The sequence below is a fragment of the Manacus candei genome, unplaced genomic scaffold (assembly GCF_025592945.1).
Source record: "Manacus candei isolate 608988 ecotype Guabito, Panama unplaced genomic scaffold, ASM2559294v1 h1tg000059l, whole genome shotgun sequence".
Lineage (NCBI taxonomy): Eukaryota > Metazoa > Chordata > Aves > Passeriformes > Pipridae > Manacus > Manacus candei.
In genome coordinates, this window is record NW_026138107.1 from 1,090,098 (window position 1) to 1,112,050 (window position 21,953).

The 21,953-nt window shown below is 47.7% G+C and overlaps 1 protein-coding gene across 6 annotated transcripts in view; it reads left to right on the forward strand.

Annotated features, from left to right (window-relative positions):
• The first annotated feature begins 3,045 nt into the window (after positions 1-3,045).
• Positions 3,046-21,953, forward strand: part of ZBTB7C (zinc finger and BTB domain containing 7C) — a 131,818-nt gene continuing 112,910 nt past the window's right edge. The window contains exons 1-3 of one of the 6 annotated variants that reach the window (XR_007907158.1): positions 6,530-6,610; positions 13,619-13,791; positions 13,903-14,076. The gene's annotated coding sequence lies outside the window, so the exon portion shown is untranslated. Of the gene's footprint in view, positions 3,167-6,529; positions 6,676-13,618; positions 13,792-13,902; positions 14,077-17,162; positions 17,213-21,953 lie in introns of those variants that run through there. The other 5 variants (XR_007907160.1, XR_007907157.1, XR_007907159.1 and 2 more) reach the window with 5 other exon arrangements.

Below are 21,953 nucleotides of genomic sequence, written 5' to 3' on the forward strand. Positions count from 1 at the left end.
GGGATGCTCTTAGTCACCGGTGACAAGATAAAGAGCCTCCTGGTATCTAGTGCTGGCGGGTGTCTGAGGCTGAAACGGCCTCTTGGGATGACACACTGTCTCGCTGTATTTTGATTTACCGCCGCCGTTCCACCTGGCAGCATCCCCCAAATCCCCGCTGCTGGGACAGCTGGCACGGGGTCTGGCAGCCTGCTGGCAGCCACGATCCCTGCCTGGGCAGAGGGGACACAGGGAGGGTGGCAGTGCGCCGGTTTTGACCAGACGAGGTCTAATTATTAAAATCTTGACATTTGTCTCCCGTAGCTTTCAGTTTTAATGTGCACTAAAGGGCACTGTGTGTGTTTTGGTTGAGGTACTCTCCAGCCCAGTCAAAAAAATAAAAAAAGCAGAAGCAAGCAAAACCACTGTTGAACACTCAGAAGGGTCCTGAGGGCTTGGGTCTATCCAGATTGGTGACTGTCAGCAGAGCTCCAAGTAGCTTGGCTAATATACGGGATCTGAAGAGCTGACTGAAGGGTGGGGATCATAGATTTAAGTTTTACACACTTTCCTTTCCTGAATGGAATTCCAATTACTTTGTCTAATCTAACCTTTTTTCCTGCTGCTCCTCCATTCATAATGATATTTTAACACTGTCTACCCTGACATTTTCCACCCAACAGAGCTAAGTGAAGTGGTGGCAGCTTCCTCTCTTCTTGGGATGAAACGAATGCCCATCAGCATCCAATTCCATGTGGAATTGACCCAGTTGTCTACTTTATATTGTAGTGCTGGTAAAGTTCTGGACAAGTTAACACTGGGATCATGAGGAGTGTGGTTGAGGGTCAGCTGGGGACTTTGGTGGTGAGGAGAGTCTTGCTGGGGAGTAGACAGAATGTGGAGAGCAAGGGCTGTGAGTTGGGGATGTGCACCTATGCAGGGTTAGGTTGTGGGGCAGTGTTTCAGGGGCTGATGAAGAAACCTTGGGCTAATCCAGTTGCTGGAAGAAAAGAAACAGCTGAATTTGTGTGGAAATTGGTAGTAGAGCAGGCAGCAGGAGGAACGTGATCCCAGGACTTTGATGTGCCAAGAGCAGTGCTAGAGAAAAATACATATTCTGCCACAAAAAAGACTGACTCATGATACCTCAAAGTTTATTGTGGATTATTATTATTATTCTGCTAGCAGTGTGGATGGTAGTTGGAGCAATTTGTCCTTGGAGAACCCCCAACCAGTCCTCCTGAGTCAGTAGCCTGTTCTGGTGGGTGTCTGTCATGACGAGATGATGGAACAGAGTGGGTGGGCGATGTTCAGGGCTGGTCTGTGAGCTGCAGGGTCTGGCTTTGCAGAGCCTAGCAACCCTTTTAAAGGGTGGTGCAGGACTTCTAATGAGGTCTTAGTGAACTGCTCCTCTTGGATAGGGGAGAAGTCTTACAGCTCTCTGCTCTGTCCAGGTGTGACCAAGCTATGGGGGGGCATCCAGGTTAACCCTGGGGCTGTCCCTGCTGTCTGGGAGCCCAGGACTGAAGTGGCTCTGGGCCAGGCAGTCCCCAAGATGTAGTATTTTGCAATAAACTGATCTGAGCACTTCATGCCTTTGCATTTGAGGGTGAATCATCCTGGCGGGAGCCGAGAGCGAGCAATCTCTGGAGGCAGTGCCGAGGTGGCAGTGGGGCAGGTCTGTGCCAGCCCCAGGCAGGGTGGCACTTATGGGGGAGCCTCCTTGTCCCCATCCTGTCTGGGCACGTTGTCATGGCTGAATCTGGGGGCTGAGGGAGAGCATCTGGCTGCTCGTCCTGAGAGCAGCATCTTCTTCTCGGAACTATTGGGGGAATTGGGGAATTATAGAATGGTTTGAGTTGGGAGATCATCTACTCCAATCCCCTGCTGTGAGGAGAGACATCTTCAACTAGATCAGGTTGCTCAGAGCCCCATCCAACCTGACCTTGAATGTTTCCAGGAATAGGGCGTCCATGACTTCTCGGGGTAACCCGTGCCAGTGCCTTACCACCCTCAGCATAAAAAAATACATTTTTCTGTTTAGTCTAAACCTACCCTTTCTAAGTTTAAACCATCACCTCTTGTTCTTTTGCAATTGGCCCTGCTGAAAAGTTTGTCCTCGTCTTTTTTATAAGTCCCTTTTTGGCGCTGGAAGGGGTCTCAGGTCTCCAAGCTGAACCCCCCCAGCTCTCCCAGCCTGGCTCCAGAGCAGAGGGGCTCCAGCCCTTGGAGCATCTCCGTGGCCTCCTCTGTTGCAGGAGCAGCAGAGCCTTCTCCAGGGTGTGGTGGGGAAATGCATGTCTCCCCTTCAGCATAAAAAGCCACCACAAGAAAGTTTTGGGGAGCCGGCCTTGGGCTCCTGTCTCCACCCCTCCGAGAGCTTGGCAGACCCTTCACCCCCCTCCAAGTGAGAGAGGATGCTTTATTTCCTCGGCAGTCAGCCTCTTGGCTGAGCATCCCTCAGCACTGTGCTCCCGACTCTTCCCGCTCCCATCTTAATAACTGTAAAGATCAGGGTTGCCAAGGTCTTCCCGTTGCTATAGTGAGATTAGATAGGGCAGAGCTCTGCATTCCCTCTGCCGAGGGGAGAAATCACTCTCATCCCTTCCCTGGGCTTCACCAGCCAGGTTTTGTTTTTTTTTTCATCCACTGGCAGCTACTAATTGCACCTGAAAGACACTGCTACGTGTTTTGCTGCAATTAATATTTCATAACCTTAAAAAAAAAAATTAAAAAAAAAAAAGGAGAGAAATTAATTATCGAGGCATTTTCTCCTGGAACCAACTTAAGAGACTCTCCGTCTGGAACGAGTTTACAGCGCTAACTGTGAAGTTAAAATATTTATCTTCATAAACACGTCACTCGAGCCGTGCTATTCCTCGCAGGGTCATTAGCAAGAGGCACGTTAGTCCAATGAGGAGGTGCCTGGGAGACACAGATTTGCCTTTTGCTTCTGGGCGGGGTTAGGAGATGATTTATTAAACGAATTTGAGAGCTGCGAGTCTGGCCAGACCTCTGAGTCAAACTGCTGTAGGAAAAAAAATCCCACCAGCCGGAGCTCTTTGCAGGCAGAAGATGGGGTGCAGTCATTTTGACACGGTTGATTATTTCCTGGTGTGGAGGTGTCCTCCCCAAAAATTCCCGAGGACGTACAGCAACTGATCCGGGGACCGTCAGATTGCAGGAGGTAGTTTTTGTTTTAATTTTCTTAGGTTTTATTTTAATTCTTTTTTTTTTTTTTTGGTTAGATTTAATTTTAATTTTATCAGGTTTTATTTTCGCTTCCTTAGTTTTTATTTTAATTTTCTCGGGGGCTTGGGTAGGTTTGTATAAGAATTCAGGTGAGATCTCCCTGAATATAGGAGTGCAGAGCTTGGGGTATGGCACATGTTCCCACCCCTCCACCTCCTTTTTTGGGTTTAAAATGTTGGGTTTGAGCACATAAAGTTTAACCCCCTATGACCCAATCCTAAACATGCCCTGGAGAGTGATGTCTGTGATCTGCTCTGTGTGTGGGGAGGGGATGGAGGGTTTAGGTAGTAGACTGTTTTTTTGGACTCGGGGCAGTATTTGGTGTATGTTGGGTGCTGGTATCCCAGGACATGGAGTGGGGTGAAGGACACAGGTCTTTTGGAGGTGTTGCTGCATGGTGCACTTCCCAAAGCTCCTGTCTTTGCTGGGGAGCCAGAAGTGTTTGTGTCTGCCTGGTCTTGGGACTGAGGAGGAACATGTAAAGGGAGAGCTAGTGGTGGCCCCGTGGCTGGTGACAGTGGCAGTGAAGATTATTCAAGCTGAGGAGCTGTCACTGTGTTTTTCCCCTCTGAAATCCTCTTCCTCTCCTTGGGTCCCCATCAATCATGTATGCAAATGACATGAGGAATGACACATGGTCTGACCAAGATCATTCCAGGGTCTTGCACCCCAGTCAGTGTGTGGGGCTCGCCCCTTGCTGCACCTTGGGTAGGTGGGAGGGGGATTGAAGAAGTTGTGTGATAACTGTCAGGTTGCACAGGTTCAGAAAAAGAAAGGGAGAAAGTAAGTGATGCTGTTGGTGGCCTGGGAAGGGTCTCATTTCCTGTCCTCTGAGCAGATAGGTGTAGCCTTAGCAAGGCTTGAGATACATTAGTCTTCCTCTCCAAGACCAGACCTCAATTTTGGGGTGAAATTTGTGAAAACAGATCTCCTGAGCAGCGCTTTAAGCTCTCTGTGTGAAGAGGGCTGTTGGTAGAGATCCTGTTTTCTATAGGAAACCATTTCTTGCAGAGATTTTCCAATGGGTCCGAGTTTGTGCCTTCTGCCCTCTTCTCTTCCACGTGCTGGCTGCCGACTTTCCCCAGATGTGCTGAGGTTTACAGCCCGAGGTGCTTGTCAGAAGAGGTTTCTCTTACTTTACTGGCAGGATTTGCAGTGGCAAATGTCACTCAATGTTGACTGCCTGGTCTGCTCTGCTTAGGCAACCTCAAATCTTGATGCTCTCCTTGCTCCTCCCGCTGCCCTTGGCTCGTGGTCGGGCTGGGAAGCGCTGGCTGGTGCTCTCCACGTACTCTGTTCACACATTTTTCGTCAGCTCTGTCATGACTTAATCTGATCATCATTCAGCAGTGATGGCTAAATGGCACGGGGTGTGCTCAGCACTAATCACTTGAAGGAGATGTATGCAAAGGTTACATCCTGGTGGTAAATGTCATGCCCTGTGCAGTTCAATCAGGGCTGATATTTATGCGATCACTGGAGATCAGTGGAGACTGTGTGCCAGGTGGAGAGCCCTCGTCCCAGAGAAACACAGATATTTTGGCTGCAGCAGGACCTAACCCCCATTTCTGGGAAGTTGTATTGGCTGCCCTTTTCCAGCAGAAGGTTCCTGCTGCTGGTGCTTGGGTTGCAGCTGCCACAACGAGCATCCTTGGCTCACGGGAACAGGGACCTTTTGAAGGAGCAGCAGCTTCTGCTTCACCAAGTGTGACCTGGTGGCATCGTGGTCGGTGTCCTGGATGGGTGGACCTGGATTATTTCTGTTCTCAGTCCTGTGTCTTTTTGATATAAAACAGAGGAAGGAGTCCCTGGTAGGTGCTTCCAGTTCAGCTCCTGTGACAGTGGAGTTGAGACTCTGCATGTGGAAGGGACCTGGTAGAGCTTTGGCCCTGGTGTGAAACCTACCCATGGGTGTCCAGGTGAGGAAATCTCTTTCTGGAAAGCCATGGGAGCTGAAGGGTGTGATTGCCCTTGGTAGAGTGAGTTTGTTATAGTTTTAGGGAGAAGAGGGTTTTGGAATAGTATAAAACTTGGTATAAGTTTTGCTCTCAGGAGTTTCCAGGGATGTCTAAAACCAAGAGTGGAGTAAAGGAAAGATCAGAGTGGGCTGAGGAAGAACACACAAGGGAGAATAAATGGAAAAGTGGAATAAAATCAGCTTCCCTGGGTGTGGGGATAGTGGGGGGGTGTCACAGCGGGGGTGAGGGCTGGATTTGGTGTCTGGGGGTGCCTACTGGAGGTCAAATAGCAGGAAACGAGCTGTGATGGTCATGATGAGGCCGATGGTGGACTGGCAATAGGAGTGGGAAAATAAGTAGCAGCAATAGGCTGCAAGGGAGCAACTCCATAGGGTATTCTCAAACTACCACAGAGACCTTGAGGGTGTGGGGCGTGTCATAATTAGAGTACTGAATGGTGCTTCCAGCTGATCAACTACTCAACTGGCTTTTTTCATACTCTGTGATGGAGGGGGGCTGTGTGGGACCAGGATGCTCAGCCCTTGTCCGTGCTGAGGAGCAGCAGACACCCACGAGCATGCAGGTACCAGCCCTAGTGAAACTATCCATGTGTTACTGCTGCATGGGGGAATGCGGGGGAAAACCTGGGATACGCTGAGGGGGAGCAGGGAGAGAGGGGAGGACACTCTCCCAGTTTCCTTTGGGGTGCTGCAGGGCGCTTGGAGCTCGTCTTTGGTGATGGGGGTGTCCCATTCCTTGCCACTGCAGCCCTTGCTACTGGCTGTGGTGTGTTCATCTCCCGCTTTCCCAGCCGTGCCAGGAGACATGAATTATGTATGGCCACTAAAACTCTCACCCTGTTGCTTCTGATTACAGAGAAATTACGGGTTACTGGGCCAGACTGTGCAGCCGGTGACGTCTGTGGGGCTCTGATGCCCCGGGCAGAATTCGGTCAATGATGCGTTGCTAAGTGCAGGTGTTCCAGCAGCAGCCTGACCTCAGCCCTGGAGCTCTTCTTTATCCCAAGCCTGGATTTCACAGGGAACTTGCAAGCCCTGAGACTTGCCTCAAATCGTCTGTATAATTTTTTTTTTTTTTTTTTGGGGCAAGGCATCTGTTTTAGGTGCTGTTTCCCGTGACTCAGAGGGTAAATAGCAGTTGCTGCGCTCACCTGGTTTGCTTGCTAAAAATGAATGTGAAACAGCTCAGGGGCTTGTTTCCTGGTTGTTTCCTTCTATTTCGGGCGAGTTCATCCCTGATTATGGGCTGTCAAACCTCAGAAATTCGTAGCTGTCTGTCCACTCTCTAATTTTTTATTTTATTTTAAATGGAACAGAAAAGGAACATAGACTTCTTTCAGTGTGAAGTCATAAATACTGCTGAGAGGAGGTGGATTTTGCAGGACTCCTGGTGTACAACAGGTGAGGATGCATGCCTAGGTAGTGATGCAAGTGTGAGGAGCAGCCCCATTTCTTGGCAGTGGACAGTAAGTACTGAGAAGCTTTATCATGAGCACATTAAAACATTTATGTTCAGCTCCACAGATTTCCCTTGGGCCATTTGTTGTGATATGTCATATTGGGAATGTCGTGAAAAGGAGGACTGTCTTTCTCTGCTACATTTGAGACCTACAAAGCTGTAATTATAGTCATTATTTCAAGGCCATTTCCCATTCTGTGGTGCCCAAGTGGGCAGAAGGACAGAACTGGGCAATGAAGGTGTTGGAGGTGGTGTGGATTTACATCCAGGCAGGACTGTGCTTGGTGTTGGAGGAGATGGGAAGATGCATGTATGAGTCTGGGAGGAGGTGGTTGCACAATATGTGCCCACAGAATCACAAAAGCACTCACAAGCACACTTGCACACACTTTTTTACTCATGTTGGACCACTGTCCCACAGCACTGACTGTTATGTGTCCCTCTGCCACGTGCTGGAGTTTGCTGAGATCACCTTGGCTTGCAGGGAACTGTAGATAAGACAGAGCACCTCTCCCACGAGGAAAGGCTGAGAGAGTTGGAGTTGTTCAGGCTGGAGAAGAGAAGGCTCCAGGGAGACCTTATAACCCCTTCTAGTTCCTAAAGGGGCTTTGAGAAAGATGGGGACAGTCCTAGCAGGGCCTGTTGCAATATCACAAGGAGTATGGATTTTAAACTGAAAGATGGTCCATTTAAACTAGATACAAGGAGGAAGGTTTTTACAATAAGGCTGGTAAAACACTGGCACAGGTTGCCCAGAGAGGTGATGGATGCTCCATCCCTGGCAACATTCCAGGCCAGGATAGGTGGGGATCTCATTGAAGATGTCCCTGTTCATGGCAGGAGTTTGAATTGGATGATCTTTAAATGTCTTTCCCAACTCAAACCCCTCTGTGATGCCTCCTGGATCCTGGCATCAGTCAGCTCTTATGTGCAGATGGGAATGCTGCTGATCCCCACAGTTGCTGCATGGCAGGTAACTACAGACAAGTCAGCCTGTGGGGGGAAGTAAGGTGAGGACAGGTAGCAAAAAGCTGATGTTGAGAACTGAAATGCATCCCAGGAGGTGAGGTACCCCTGGGGGCACACCTGGGTGTCTCCCTCCTTTGGCCACTGCCTCCCTGTGTGACCACAACAGGTCCCTCCAGGTTTTGTGTTTCCACTGCTGTGTTGGTGGAGCACCTCCTTGCTTTTCCAGGGCAGGGATTGTCTTTGATGTTGCAAGTAAAGCAGTAGTGGCTGGCCTAGCATGATAATATGCCTTCTTGGCAAGGTCTGTGGACCTCTCTGTAGTATGGATGGGTAATTGTAGTGACACAACTTCAGCCAGTGCCCAAAGCCAGTAGCTGTGGTTCTTCTGATGTTTCCATCCCTGGCTTTCCCAAGATGTTAAAGTCTGCAGTGAAGTGACCCTGACTTGCATCAACCATCCAGACTTTTAGATCATTGCCTCATAAAACTTGTGCAAAATAAACACAAAGTTCAAAACAAGGGATGGCTTGGATTTTCCTCTGGACCCCAGAGATTGTTATATTGATCTTTTCAAACTTTATAGAACGCAGTGACAGATTGGTGAGTTGGGTGGGATAATCACCTGGAATGAAAGAGGTCGATGAAAGAGTTTTGGGGCAGTGAAAAAGAGATGGGGAACCTTAGACTGCTGGCCATCCAGTTAACCTAACTATAGCCAAGGAGTGTCCATCTTCATGGAGAGGGCTGTTAAGCATTGGAAGGGGCTGCCCAGGGAGGTTTTGGAGTCCCCATCCCTGGAGATGTCCCAGGAACGACTGGATGTGGCACTCAGTGCTCTGGGCTGGGTGACAAGGTGGGGATCAGTCAGAGGGTAGCCCTGATGGCCTTGGAGGGCTTTTTCAGCCTTAATGATTATTAATCAGTCAGGAGGTGGGATGATCCTGTGTGATGTAGTTGGTGGCAGGTGGGAGTGGCTCCGGAAAGAGAGGACTTGGAATGGGCAGCACAAGGGAGGAGCACACAGCTCAGTCCCATCTGGTGGGAGACTGGAGCTGAATGTTTGTTGTGGTGCTAATTTCTGCTAATGAGCAAAGGGCAAGGCTTGAGATCCAGCTGCTTGGATGGGTTGGGGTTTTAGAACAGAACAGGGTTGGATTAATGCAAATTTAATCAAATTTGAGAGGGAGAGTGGTTTTATTTTCCCTTTTAAATCCTCTGTGGGCTCTTCACAATGAACTTCTGGTGACTTCCATGGTGTGAGTTCTGCTCAGGTTCCATGCACGACCCTGACTAAGCCACTCTAGATGAGATACATTAAACTGATTTTGGTGGGTACCTAAATAAGGGCTGGAATCCCCGTGCACCTGGTCCTCAGCTATGAATCCTGTGAGTTAATCCCATCTGGGGACTACCCAAGCACATAGGCTTAAGTGTGTTTATCTGGTAATTGAATTCCTGTGCTTTTTTTCCCAACTGGGGGATCAGAAATGATGCTTTTCTCCCAACCTCTGTGAGGTTTATGGGGCACCTGGAAAGATGGGGCTACAGCAGTGTGGAGCTTTCCAGAAAAATAGGAGGGAATTTGCCATCTACTCCTTGTGATAGTGATTTGTAAAGCCAGCTGATGCCTGTGGACTAGTGATCACAGGGGTAGATCTTTCAGGTCTGTCTGATGCTTTGGTTTCTTTGCTCCTTTGTAGGTGGAGGTGGCTGAAATTTTAGGGCCCAAATCCCCAGGAGACCATCTGAGCAAGTTATTTTTGCTGGTTTTTTTTTTTTCTTTTAGTCAAAAGGCCTCCTCCCTTCCCCTTCAAAGCCTTCCTCTGCTCTTCATTTATTCCTCTGAAATCATCCTGTTTCCTTCTTCCCACCAGGATTCCCTCCCTACCAAGAAAACCCAAGCTGCATATTTTAATGCTTGAGATAGATATAAAATATGATTGAGGGTCTGGGCACCTCCATCACAAAATGCCTGCCATGCCTGTGAAGGTTTTTCCAAACAGCTACTGCCTGCAAATGCTGGCTGTGAGGAGACTGGCCTCTTGGAGAAGGGCTTTTTGCATTAGGTGACTGTGTGCTGGGGTTCAGAGCACCACTGAATGCAGGCTGGGTGATTCCCCTCCAATCAGTGGGTTTTCCAAGCCCTTATTCCCATCTCCACACACCCAAGGGACAGTCTGGAGGAGCACAAGCTCTCAGTACCTCTGGTGTAATTCATCCTCACTGGGCAGCATCCCTAATTTTGCTGTCATTTGCGAGGGTGCAGCTCTGATGGCTCTGCTGGGAGCGTTATCCCTGCACGGTAATGGAGGAGTAGTCAGGGTTTTTTTAATCACTTATTCCAGATGTAATTCCCAGGCTGTTCTGAGTCATGTCAAGAGCTGCAAAACAAGGCGTCCAGCCTCCGTCCCTCACGTTGGGCAGCCGATGACATCGGTGGTGCACAGCACTCCTAGCCCTGCCTGCCGTGCCCTGGCTCTGCACACACACAGCCCCGGGAAAAGAGAGGTCCCTCTCTGCTAGAAAAAAGAGGTGCAAGGGGCAAAAATGTGAGCCAAAGGGCGTTTTGCCACAGTGACAGCGAGCGTGGCTCTCAAAGGCTGTCTCGGAGCTGTGCTGCGGGTCTGTGGGAGTGATTTAAAACACGCACATACCGTGAGGAAAACCACCTGGCAGCCAGGGGAGATGCTGCATCTCAGGAGGAGGGTGTGGTTTAGGAGGTACCATCTGCTCCCTGCAGTACAGGGTGCTGTTAGGGAGCATGGATAGGTGGCTGTTGGGAGGAGAAAGGAGAGGGATGAAATGGTGCCTCCCATTGTTACCCAGAGAGGTGGTGCGTGCCCCACCCCTGAAAATACTCAAGACCAGCTCTGAACCTGATCTAGTTGAAGATGTCCCTGCCCATGGCAGGGGAATTTGGACTAGATGACCTTTAAAGTTCCCTTCCAACCCAAAAGATTCTATGGTTCTGTGATTCCCAGGGGCTCTGTATTTCCCATAAGGCTGCTTTGGGTGAAGGCCAGAGATACATCTGGCCAGGACTGTGGGTGCCCAGATATGCTCGACGGGGAGAAGCATCCTGGGATCCCCTGGGATGAGATTTCTGGGAAGGAAACGTCCCATCTCCCTCAACCCAGAAGGCTGGGGGAGATTGGGTTAACAACTCATTATTGCTGGTGCACTCAGGGGGCAAGGCGGTTTTACTTTGTTTTATTTTGGTGTTAAAGATATCCTTTAAAGAAGTGTCAGCCCATAGATTGTCACTTTTATGATTCAAAAATTGTAGCTGCTTGCCTGGGGTGTATTCGAGAACAGCAAGGAAGAGACTGTATTAGATTAACAAGTGAGGGTTTAATCCATTCTCATTATTTGTGTAATAATGTCCTCTAATTAATAGGTAATGGGCAGCCTCTGGATTAATCCATGAGTGGGGTCTGCAGTGATGCCATCAGAAAAGGATTTTATTGCTGGGAAGTACAGCTTTGTTTAGTTTTTCTAGTAAATTTAGTAACTGTGAGAGCCAAAGGGTGTCTGTGAGAGTGTGTGCAGTGCCTGGGGTGGTAGGGTCTTTCAGGGACAACATGCAAATTCCCTAAATGCATCAGACCTGGAACGCAACCAGGGTTTTGTTCAAATTCTATAGCTGGTCTACTGCAGGCAGGGGCCAGCCAAGAAGCTGTTCCTGTGTTTTAATCTGCCATAAGTAGGTTGGAAAGTAGCTGCTTGTATCGTGGCCATGGTTTCCCCCTGTTTTGTCCTTAAAAACCTACCATGCTGTCATTTTGGTGTCCCTTCTTCAGCTGGTGGATACCTTCCTGCTGGTCTACAGGCACACGAGTGGCTCCTGTCTCAGAGACATGCCAGGAGGGGGATCTCTCTCTCTATCTCCATCTCTGTTTCTCTCTTCTTTCTTATGCTTTGGTTATGACAGTGTTTGTGATAAGTGGAACAGGATTACTTCAGATACAGATCTTGGCATGAAGCAAAACCTCATATTAAATTTTTGGGGTGGAAAGGAGATAGAAGATGGGAGGCCAGCCTCTTCACTGAAGGTAGGTCCTGGCAGCAGGTAGGACTTGAGGCTCAGAGAACTGCAGGATGCAGCATTTGGAGAGCTCACCTTGTGAGATGAAACAGGCAAAGGGATGCAGATGTAGAGGAAAACTGGGAAAGCAATGGGATGTAGATCCAGGATAGCTGTTTCTTGGTTTTCTTCTTCACCAAACTGCCTTAGTGCTGTCCCACCTTAATTCTGGTGACTATTTTGCCCCAAGAGATTGAAAGACTTTTCCCTACATCCTGATGTGCACTTAAACACTGGCCCAGGTTGCCCAAAGAAGTTGTGGCTGTCCCATCCTTGGAAGTGACAAAGGCCAGGTTTGATGGGGCTTGGAGCAACCTGGTCTAGTGGAAAGTGTCCCTGCCCATGGCTGGGGGTGGAATGAGATGAACCTTAAGGTCCCTTCCAACCCAAACCATTCTGTGATGTTGTTTCCTACGGTGATAATCCTGCTGCCTTCAGAGAGATGTTGTGGATGTGGCTTTGGCTCTGTGTTGGGATTTGCACCTGCTTGTACCAGCAGTGAGCTGAGACCTTAGAGCTTATTTAATTTCCTTTCAGTTAATCCACTCCCATCCTCAGATGGGAAAACTTCAGATACCTGCCCAGGGAGTTTTTCTGCTTGTTTTCCACTGAACTCTTGTGAGATACCATGGTCTTTGAGTGATGCTTATAGGCTCTGTCGGAGGAGAAACATTGTTCTGATGGACAGCAGGTATTCTGGAAATAAATTGCACAAAACCCCCCAGATTGTGGAAATAAAAAATGTGTATTTTTGTTGCTTCTGTGGCTGTGAACAATCTCGCCTCACCAAAGGCTGCACTTCAAAAGAGAAAACACAATTTGGCTAAAATTGCCTGAATGAGGTGATAAAATTATACTCCATGAATGGTCCCGTTATTCACAAAGCACAGTTGCTTGGATGGAAATTGCTGAGGACCTTTCACTGATACAGTGAGGAAAAGGCAGAGGTTTCATGAGCCTCCTACAGTTTAGCTGCTGAGGGGATTAATACTAATGTAGCAGCCAAATACCCTGTTAGAGCCCATTTATTCTCTACTATACTCCAGGGGCTGTTGCTCCTTGGATATGATCTTGAGCAGAGCTCATCAGATACTGCTTGCAAGGAAATACATTTATTTTATACCTCAAACATCAAAACGTGTGTCCAGGAACTCCTTTCCCAAAGCCTGGAGCTCTTCCTTGCCATTGCTCCTTTCTGTGAGTTGCTGCTCATGTGTGGGATGCTTCTGAATGTGGTGTTGGTGGGAGAAAATACCTCATGCAGTGGATTCTCCACTTGCCTGCAATGACAGAGAACTCCTACATGAGCGAAATAGTTACTGAAATTATTTGCTGTGCCAATCAACAAGGTCTGGACTCGTTCTTGAAGAGTCAAGGAACCTTTAATGCATCTTGCCTGGAAGAGTGTATGTGCATCAAGTCTTGGATGCACCACCTTAGTGCTTTGGTCCAGTACTCACACACCTGGCAGGCTCAACAGGATTTCCTTCACTGCCTTGATTTCCAGCTGGAGGATTCCTGCTGATGAAAAGTGCAGGTCTGACTTTGTACCGACAGGTTTTCAGTTAAGGAGTCCAGAGAAAATGAGCAGCCTTAAATTAATGGCTGTATTAATAGCCTTTAATTGTCAGAGGGCAGGGTTAGATGGGATATTCTTGGCCGTGAGGGTGGTGAGGCCCTGGCACAGGTTGCCCAGAGAAACTGTGGCTGCCCTTGGATCCCTGGAAGTGTCCAAGGCCAAGTTGGACAAGACTTGGAACAACCTGGTCTGGTGTTTCTGCACATGGCAGGGTGGGTAGAAGTAGATGATCTTTAAAGCCCCTTCCAACACAAATCATTCTAGGATTCCCAGGAGCTCTGTATTTCTCATAAGATTGCTTTTTAATTTTTTTTATAGTTCAGCAGGTGAAGAGCCAACTTCTGTTAATAAGAGATTTTGGCTGAGCTTCAGGCATCGAAAGTTAAAAATCTGCAGAAGGGCATGGATTAAATACAGGAGTGTGGAGAATGGAGGAAAGGCTGAATGCGAAGAGGCTGCTTCTTCTGTCCCTAACCTCAAAAAGGCGAGAGGTAAAGGGATCCAGAGAAAGGACAACAGGGAAGAAAAGCAAAATATAGATCTCCTTTTTTTTTTTTTTTCCCCCTTCTTTTGCTATTGCATTAATTCTCTTTTTTCTGCAGGTGTCTTACAAAAGCAGTGTTTTGTCCTCTTCTGTATTTCGTGCCTCCCGTGTCCATGCCAGGATACCTGCTTTTATATGGTGGACAATGGGAGTGCAGCTGGCACTGAGCTGAAGCCTGAGCTGTTCTGCACCTCATGTGGATTCGAGTTCAAATAAACAGTTTGACTCGCTCAAGGAGTGAATCAGAAGAAGGAACTTGAGCCTCTAGCCTACAAGCACCGTGCTGTGAAAGCAAGGTGTATAAACATATGAGTTATTCTTTAGTGTGCAGTTCAATGTGAGGCTTGTGCTTGGAGGAGAGTCGGCGCTTCAGACCTCCCGTAGCCCTGTTCAGGGTCTTGGTGGAGAGTGCAGGGATATCTTGGATTAGACTTTACAGAAGGAGAGTGAAGTCTCTTGTAGGTTGGTTATCTGGCTGGTTCTCAGGTTTATCTTTGGTGCTAAGCGCTTCCAGTTTGAGTAAATGACAATGTTAAGAGGTAAAAACAGGAAAAGCAACCCATCCAGAACCCCCACAGCAAAATGGGGATAAGGTGTTACTGATGGCAGGGGACTCTATACTCAGATTTCTTGCTGTTGGACAAAGTAGGTACCTTGTTAGCAATGCCTGGGGACAGGTTCTCCTGGCTGGACTGACTCAGAAACACTTTGGTCCATCAGTCACTCAGCAAGGTCACACCAGAGTGGTGACAGATTAAAGCCTAATGGTGCAAGTTTTCCTTTAGCCATTGTCTATCCAAGCTGGATGGGAACCACAGAGTATGACAAGGGGGAGTGGTTTGAAACTAAATGAGGAGAGATTTAGAATAGATGTTAACAAGAAACTCTTGCTTGTGAGGGTAGTGAGACCCTGGCACATGTGGCTGCCCCATCTCTGGAAGTGTCCAAGGCAAAGTTGGACACAGCCCTGAACAACCTGACCTAGCAGGTAGCATCCCCATGGTAGTTGGGGGTGGAACTAGATGATCTTTAATCACTGTTCTGTGATTCTATGTGACATCTTCTAGCAGGGTACAGCTTCCTACAGCTGTGTTGGACAGCCCAAGTTCCTGGTGAGCACTGCAGCCGGTCTGGGGTCTCTACTGAGTCCCACCACCAGCCTATGGAAAAGCAAGAATGGGTGTGACCACCCATGTGTCCCCAAAAGTCTTCACCAAGGCTTTTGGTCAATGGATTTGCTTATCTGCACAAGTGTTACTCATATGAAGTATAAGTATGCTTATCTTATGTTACTCATACTCGTTGTGAGACGATGCCTTTGGTTCTCATTGCTGTCTGGTTTTGTCTTGCCTCCAAAGCCTTGCAAATCATTCATGGCATGACATGGTCATCTGTGTATGGGAGGTGAGATCTACTCAGAAATTGTTTTTATTATGTGTTAGCACTAGCAGATAAATAATGTTCCCTCTGAGTTGTGCACGGGGAGACAGTTTTCTCCTGTGCCTTCAAATCAAGTGGTTAATAAAAGCCATTAATCCCCATGAATGACAGCAGTATATTAGAAGTGAAACACATGTTAAAATAATTTGAGAGGCTGTTTTCAGGTCATAGGCTAACCCATTCTCTTCATATATAATATTTTCATGAGGTGTAAACACTTCCAGGCTTGAGATGTTGGCTGGAGATCAAGCTTTGGGAATGTACAGAGGTGGATCATCCATCTGAGGGTATCAGCATCACAGTCTGGACCAAAACTAAACTGAACTTCCAATGTAAGTTAATTAAAGTAGATTTAGATTGGATATTAGGAAGAAATTTTATACTGTGAGGGTGGTGAGGCCCTGGCACAGGTTGCCCAGAGAAGCTGTGGCTACCCCTTCCCTGAAAGTGTTGAAGGCCAGGATGGATGGGGCTTGGAGCAACTTGGGCTAGTGGAAGGTGTCCCTGCCCATGGCAGGGGGTTTGGAACTTGGATGGTCTTAAAGGTCCCTCCCAGCCCAAACCATTCTGTGATTCTGTGAATTCAAAAGTTGAATTTGGGAAAGCCTGAACTATGCATAAGCTTAAATTGAATTTGGCAAGTGGACGTGTTGAAAATCTCCAGGGAGAGTTAATTTATTTTTAATGTCCAGGCATTTCATGTGAGATGACAAAATGAAATGTGTCATTTTGGAAATGCCAAAACATTTTGACATCTTCTCAATGAAGCTTTTTAATTTTTTGTTTGGAAAATACAGTTAACAGTTAGAAGGAGGAAAGGTTAAACAAGACTTGGTAGTGAACTAGTACATTTTGTTTTGATTCAAACAAAACATGTAGGGGTAGCAAACTTTTTCTTTTTCCATCTTGCCGAACCCCTTTCCCTTCCCCCCCAAATCTGTTTCTCATTGACTCAAGCTATTTTTCTCTCACTTTTAGCACAAATAAGAGAGTCACTGGATTAAAAAAAATTAATTTATTCACCCCTTCCAGCTCCCGGAATGCCCTGGTTTGGAAATTGTGACAAGAACTGATGGAAAACCCTTGCAGGAATAGGTAGAACAACCCCTTAGCATCTGGTGATCCTAAAGACAGGATTTCATGGTGGGGCTGTAAGGAGGCCTGTGATGCCCAACGCAGCATCCCAGCCCTCCCTGGCCATCCTGGGCTCCACAGGTGAGCAGGTGGGACCCTGAATAACCCAATGGCAGGAGTTACTGAGGGGCCACTGCGGGGCTGGAGAAGGTGATGAGGCACTTTGGGGAGGTGGCACCACAGCTTATGGAGCATTATCCCAGCTGAGCCCACCAAGCACAGACAGGTGGTGGATACCCTGTCTCTGGGAGTGTTCAAGGCCAGGCTGGATGAGTCTTGGAGCAACCTTGTCTAGTGGAAGGTTCCCTGCCCATGGCAGGGGTGTTGAACGAGGTGGTCCCTTCCAACACAAACCATTCTATGATTTTACAGTTCTAAGCTGCTGTGCTCTCCTACCACCATCTTCCTATCTGCCTGAAAGCAAACTCTGTTGTTTTTTTTCTGGGCAGTGCCTCTTTTTTGGAGATTAAACTCAACAGACAGCTCAGTGGTGCAAGATGTTTTGCTTTGTAGGGCTTGTTACCACCCGTCTGGAGGTGGAGCGAGACTGTTCCGACGCTGGGTACTGCAACAAGCCATTGATCTTGACGTGCCCTCTTTGCAGGCAGTAATGTGTGTTCTTTCCTTAGCATTTTGGGCAGGAGATGCATCATGCTGCCTGCTGGAGCCCAGGGAGGAGCATCATCAAAATGAGGGATGCCAGAGACTTAATTGATCTTTGAGGATCAGCCCCCAGCTCATTTCTGTCTTCAGCTCCTTTCTACTGTAATCATTCCCCTGGGTTCGAAGAACTGGTAAGAGAAGAATTTTGCTTTGGAGTGAGCCTCTACTAGTTTTATGCTGGGTTCTGGAGGAAACCATGCGATATTCAGTAGGAAGGAAACAGATGAGATCAGAAAAAAGGTAAAAATCACAGGGTTGTCCAGAAATTACTCTGAAAAAGCTGCTGAATTTCCAAACCAGAGCATGAAAACCTTTGTGCCTTTTTCCCCTATTCAAACCATCCCTTTTCAATCTGCGGGGATGTAATTCTCTGTCGTGTTATCAGTTGCTCAGCAGCCCGTTCCTGCCAAAATACTGGCAGCCTTTTTTGCAAGGGCAACATCATCAAATGGAGGGGCTGAGGAGATTGGAGGTCAGGGCTGGACAATTTGACTTCCCTAATTGCCAGGCAAAGCTTCCAAATTCATCCCAAAAGCAAGTCAGGGGTGGTTGGGAGGCGTGGGGGGTGGGGAGTGAGGGATCCCACTGGAATTGCTGGAGAATCCCAATTCCCGCTGGTGACTCGGAGCTGTCAACGCCACGACGTGCGAGACGGAGGTCTCAAACCTCTGGAGGGACATTTTGCACAGTGTGGATCCAGTAGCTGTCATCCACATCCGAGGTTTGGGAAGAGCTGTGTGCAGAGGGGTGGCAGCATCCTCGTAGCTTTTGTTTCTTTAATTGCTAACAGCAAGGCATTGCTCTTCACTGGAGGAGAGGGGGCAGGCTCAAGTTTATATTTTCTCTTCTCCTGTTACTTTTACCTGACTCGCTTCACTCTCTGCTGGTGGATATTTCTGCTGTTAAGATAGACTTAACTAGCACCAGAGCAGTACTTATTGTTTTTTTTAGAGCTCATTTAATGAGATGGCAATAGGGAAATGTCACCAAACATTTGCTTGGTGCTGCCTAAGTGTTGGTGTAGCAGGGCCTTCAGATGGTTGCCCTTATGTGGGGGAAAAACGTTTTGTGTTACTCATGCTGTAAACAATTGTGTCTGGAAAAGACAACTTGTAGCTCTCTTTGCCACAGGGTGCAAGGCAAAATTCATTTTCTGTGTCAGCAGCAGAGTTTGGAGGGGATCTGGAAGGGATTTGTGTGGCTTGATAGGTAAAACTAAACCTGCTCTGCATGGTGGTTTTTCTTTTGCTTTAGCTGCTGTGGCCCTAATCCTAAAAAAAGGCAGAGTTGTCACCCTTGGGCTATTTTGTGCAAATCCCTGATGCACTAGGGTTTGTAAGTGACTATTGTTGGTGATGTCTCTGCTTGACACAATGGGGAGAGATACCGTAGAATCCAAGAAGGGTTTGAGTTGGAAGGGATCAAAAGATCATCTTAGAAATCATCTCATTCCACCCCCTGCCATGGGCAGGGACACCTTCCACTAGCCAAAGTTGCTCCAAGCCCCATCCAACTTGGCCTTGGACACTTCCAGGGATGGGGCAGCCACAGCTTCTCTGGGCAACCTGTGCCAGGGCCTCCTCACCCTCACAGAGAATTCCTTCCCAATATCCCATCTAACCCTACCCTCTGGCAGTGGGAAGCCATTCCCCTTATCCTGTCCCTCCATCCCTTGTCCAAAGTCTATTTAGGCTGTCTGTGTTTTATTTTTTTCTTTATATAGTGCAAGTGGGGAGTGCCCACATGATGGTACAAAGCAGGGAGAGAAATGCTGCTAAATGCTGGTTATTTCTTTGGGTGGGCACTGCAAGGGTTCACTCAGAGGTCTGGGGGGAAGGTTGTTTTTGTGATTCTGTAAATGGCTGCACTTAAAGATGGTGATTTGAATTGCTCTGATCCCTAATATATATTTTTTTTTTATTTATATATATTTATTTGCCTGGGTACAACCAGTGGGGCAAGGCTTTGGCTTAACCTCCCCCCCCTCCCTTATTAGCCAGGATGCTTCTGTTATCTTTTGAGATGAAAGGTGCCCCAGAAATGTAAACTACCAATGAGCCGTGCTCCTTTTAATGTAAAATACTGATAATAAATACTATCCTGCTGTTCTCCTCGTCCCTTGGCATCACAAAGCACTCCATAAATTGCACTCCAGCCCTTTGCATTCCAGCTGTTGCACGTACCGAGATAGAGCCGTGCGTGGGAATAAAAGAAATACTATCTATGGGGGCACTGCTTATGTTACCCACAGGTTAATGTGAGTGGTTTGTGTTTCCCTTCACTCCCCCTTATCCCAGACTCTGATCCATGTTGATTTGGAGGCTGAGTTCAGCCTGCAGCAGTTTATGCCTTTTATTTCAGTTGAGCCCTCGTACCAGCTTGGCACAGTGGCCACCTCGCATCCCTCTGGCCAGGGCAAAGCTGGTGACCTGTTTTTCGCTCACCAGGCAGTGAGTTGAGGCTCAATGAAATACTGGGTGTTCACCTGTGCTAGAAAAGGTGCAGGGTCATATTTTTGGGCACCTTGCTTCACTGCCTTTTCCCATGGATCTGAAACTGGCGCCTGGCGCGAAGCGATGCTCAGGTTTCCCTTTGGCAAGTGGTGTTCCCCTCCCTTCTGGGCTTAGGTTTTTGTTCATGGAAGAGAGTCTCAGCCGCCCCTAAATCACATTTCCCTTCTGTCAGCTGCACCTTCTTTCCATCCAGCATCCACTCAGAGGGTGAGTGTTTGGGAGGAGGGACAAGTGTGTCTGAGCTCTGAAATTTCTCCATAGGGACCTCCTGGCTTCTCAGTACATCCTTTAGCTCTCTGATTGCCCTTCCTTCCTTATTCCCATGCTTTTGGCCAAGGAGAGAACATAAACCAGTAAGCCACATGCTGTCCCAGCCCATGCACAGCAGGCAAAATTCCCCAAGTGAAATTTATTTTTTATTTTCATTAGACGTCCAAAACTCTTTCCTAACACTGAACCATCTACATTTTGGAATTACAAAATGGTTTGGTTTGGAAAGGACTTTTCAAGGCCATCTATCCAACCCCCTTGTGATGAGCAGGGACATCTTCCCCTAGATCAGGTTGCTCAGAGCCCCCTCCAACCTGGCCATGAATGTTTCCAAGGATGGGGCAGACACTGCCTCTTTGGAGGTTGTTTTTGTCCTCCAAAAGTGGAAAGCTAAAAGATGTCATTGATATGGAACTGCAAACTGGCCTCCACACTCTTGTTTGGAGAGGCTCAGCCAGGAGCCTTATCCAAATAATCCAAATTCAGACTGGACTCCCGTGATCTGGCAGCAGCCCAGGGGATGATAACCTCCATCACAAAGGTCCAATCCAGCAGCCTGGGTTATTTTAAAGCAAGCAAGTGGAAGAACCCACTGAGATAAATGCTCAGGTAATCACACAGGTCCAAACTGTGAAACCACCTTATGTCATCAAAGCAATTTGAAAATCAATTTGATGTCTGGCAGGGAGGCAGACACGTCAGGTCCCTTTGGCGTTCATTAGCATTCAGGTGGCAGCGCTCTGCCAAAGCTGCTTTTGCTGGGAAAGCCATTAGAAAAAAAAAATTAAAGGAGGGGGAAAAATTAAAATTAAGCATTAACCATAATTTCCTCTCATTAAAGGTAACAACAGCCCCAGTGTCAGTCTGGAACGGGGCTGGCTGATGGGTTTTTGAGACAGGGAAGCAGAGTGCACACCACAGAAGTGAAGTGATGATCAAATAAGAAAGCAAATGAGGCTCCCCCCTCGTTTTTAACAAAGGCAGGAGCGGGGCCAGTGGCAGAGTGGTTTAACCGAGCAGTTGGAAAATTGGAGGTCAAAGCCTGACATGGCTATTGATGAATTGAGGGTGTTGGAAGAAGAGTAGCAGACATCACGAGTGGGCTGCAGGGACTGGAACATGAAGCAAGATTAAAAGAAGTTAAGTACCTGGAGGTGGTGTGGCTGCATGGCAGCGAGGTGAACCATAATTACAGTCACCACATACTGCAGACTGCAGAGAGACAAAGGGAGAGAGGATCAGAGTGGGGTAAGGCAGAGAAAGGGGGTAAATTCAGGCTGTTCTCTCCAGATGCTGTATTTCAGCAGGCTGTGTGGTGCAACACCTGCTGCTCACCTCTTTTTGGCCATCTCTTCCTGAGTTATTCTAGTTAATACCCTGATGTTTCCCATATAGCTGCAGGTCATTAATGAAGGGCTGGATTTTGCTCTGCTGGCTGGAGATGGGATTGTCTAAGGCAGCCTACAGTGCCTGCTGCTGTAAAGCATCCTCATGGGCATTGTGTTCAAGGCTTGAAGGAGCAAATCCTTTTAAGATCTGGCCTGGTAGTTCTATACTGTGAGGGTCATACTAGGCAAGGTGTTGGGATGGAGCTGGCTCAGGGCTCTCAGGAAGGAGTTTCTACCTGGAATGGTCAGGTGTCAGGCTCATGTTGCAGCTCCTCTTGCAGTGGTGTCACTTACTTGCTCTCATTTGATGAGGTCGCTCGTTTTCATGAAGACTTTTATGAGCTTCATAACTTCCTATCATCATGCCTCCCTTTGAAACTAAGTGGAGATGATGCCCTGGGCAGGTGACGTACTGAAAATTGTAGATGCAGAGACTTGCATGTGGGTTTTTTTATTAAGCTTTCTAGTTTACAAATTCAAGCACTAAATGAATCCCTAACCATTGCGACTGCAAAATTGTGAATCCAGGCATGGCAGCACCTCCCCGAGTCTGCAGGTAGCCTGAGACAGTGAAAGAAAGGGTGAAACTCCTCCTCTGTCCTTTACCAAATGCTTCTACCACTCAGCTTGGTGACTTTGCCTTGTTTGGTCTAGACTAACCTTTTCTCCTGATGGTTGTCTTGGTTTCTTAGTCAACGAAG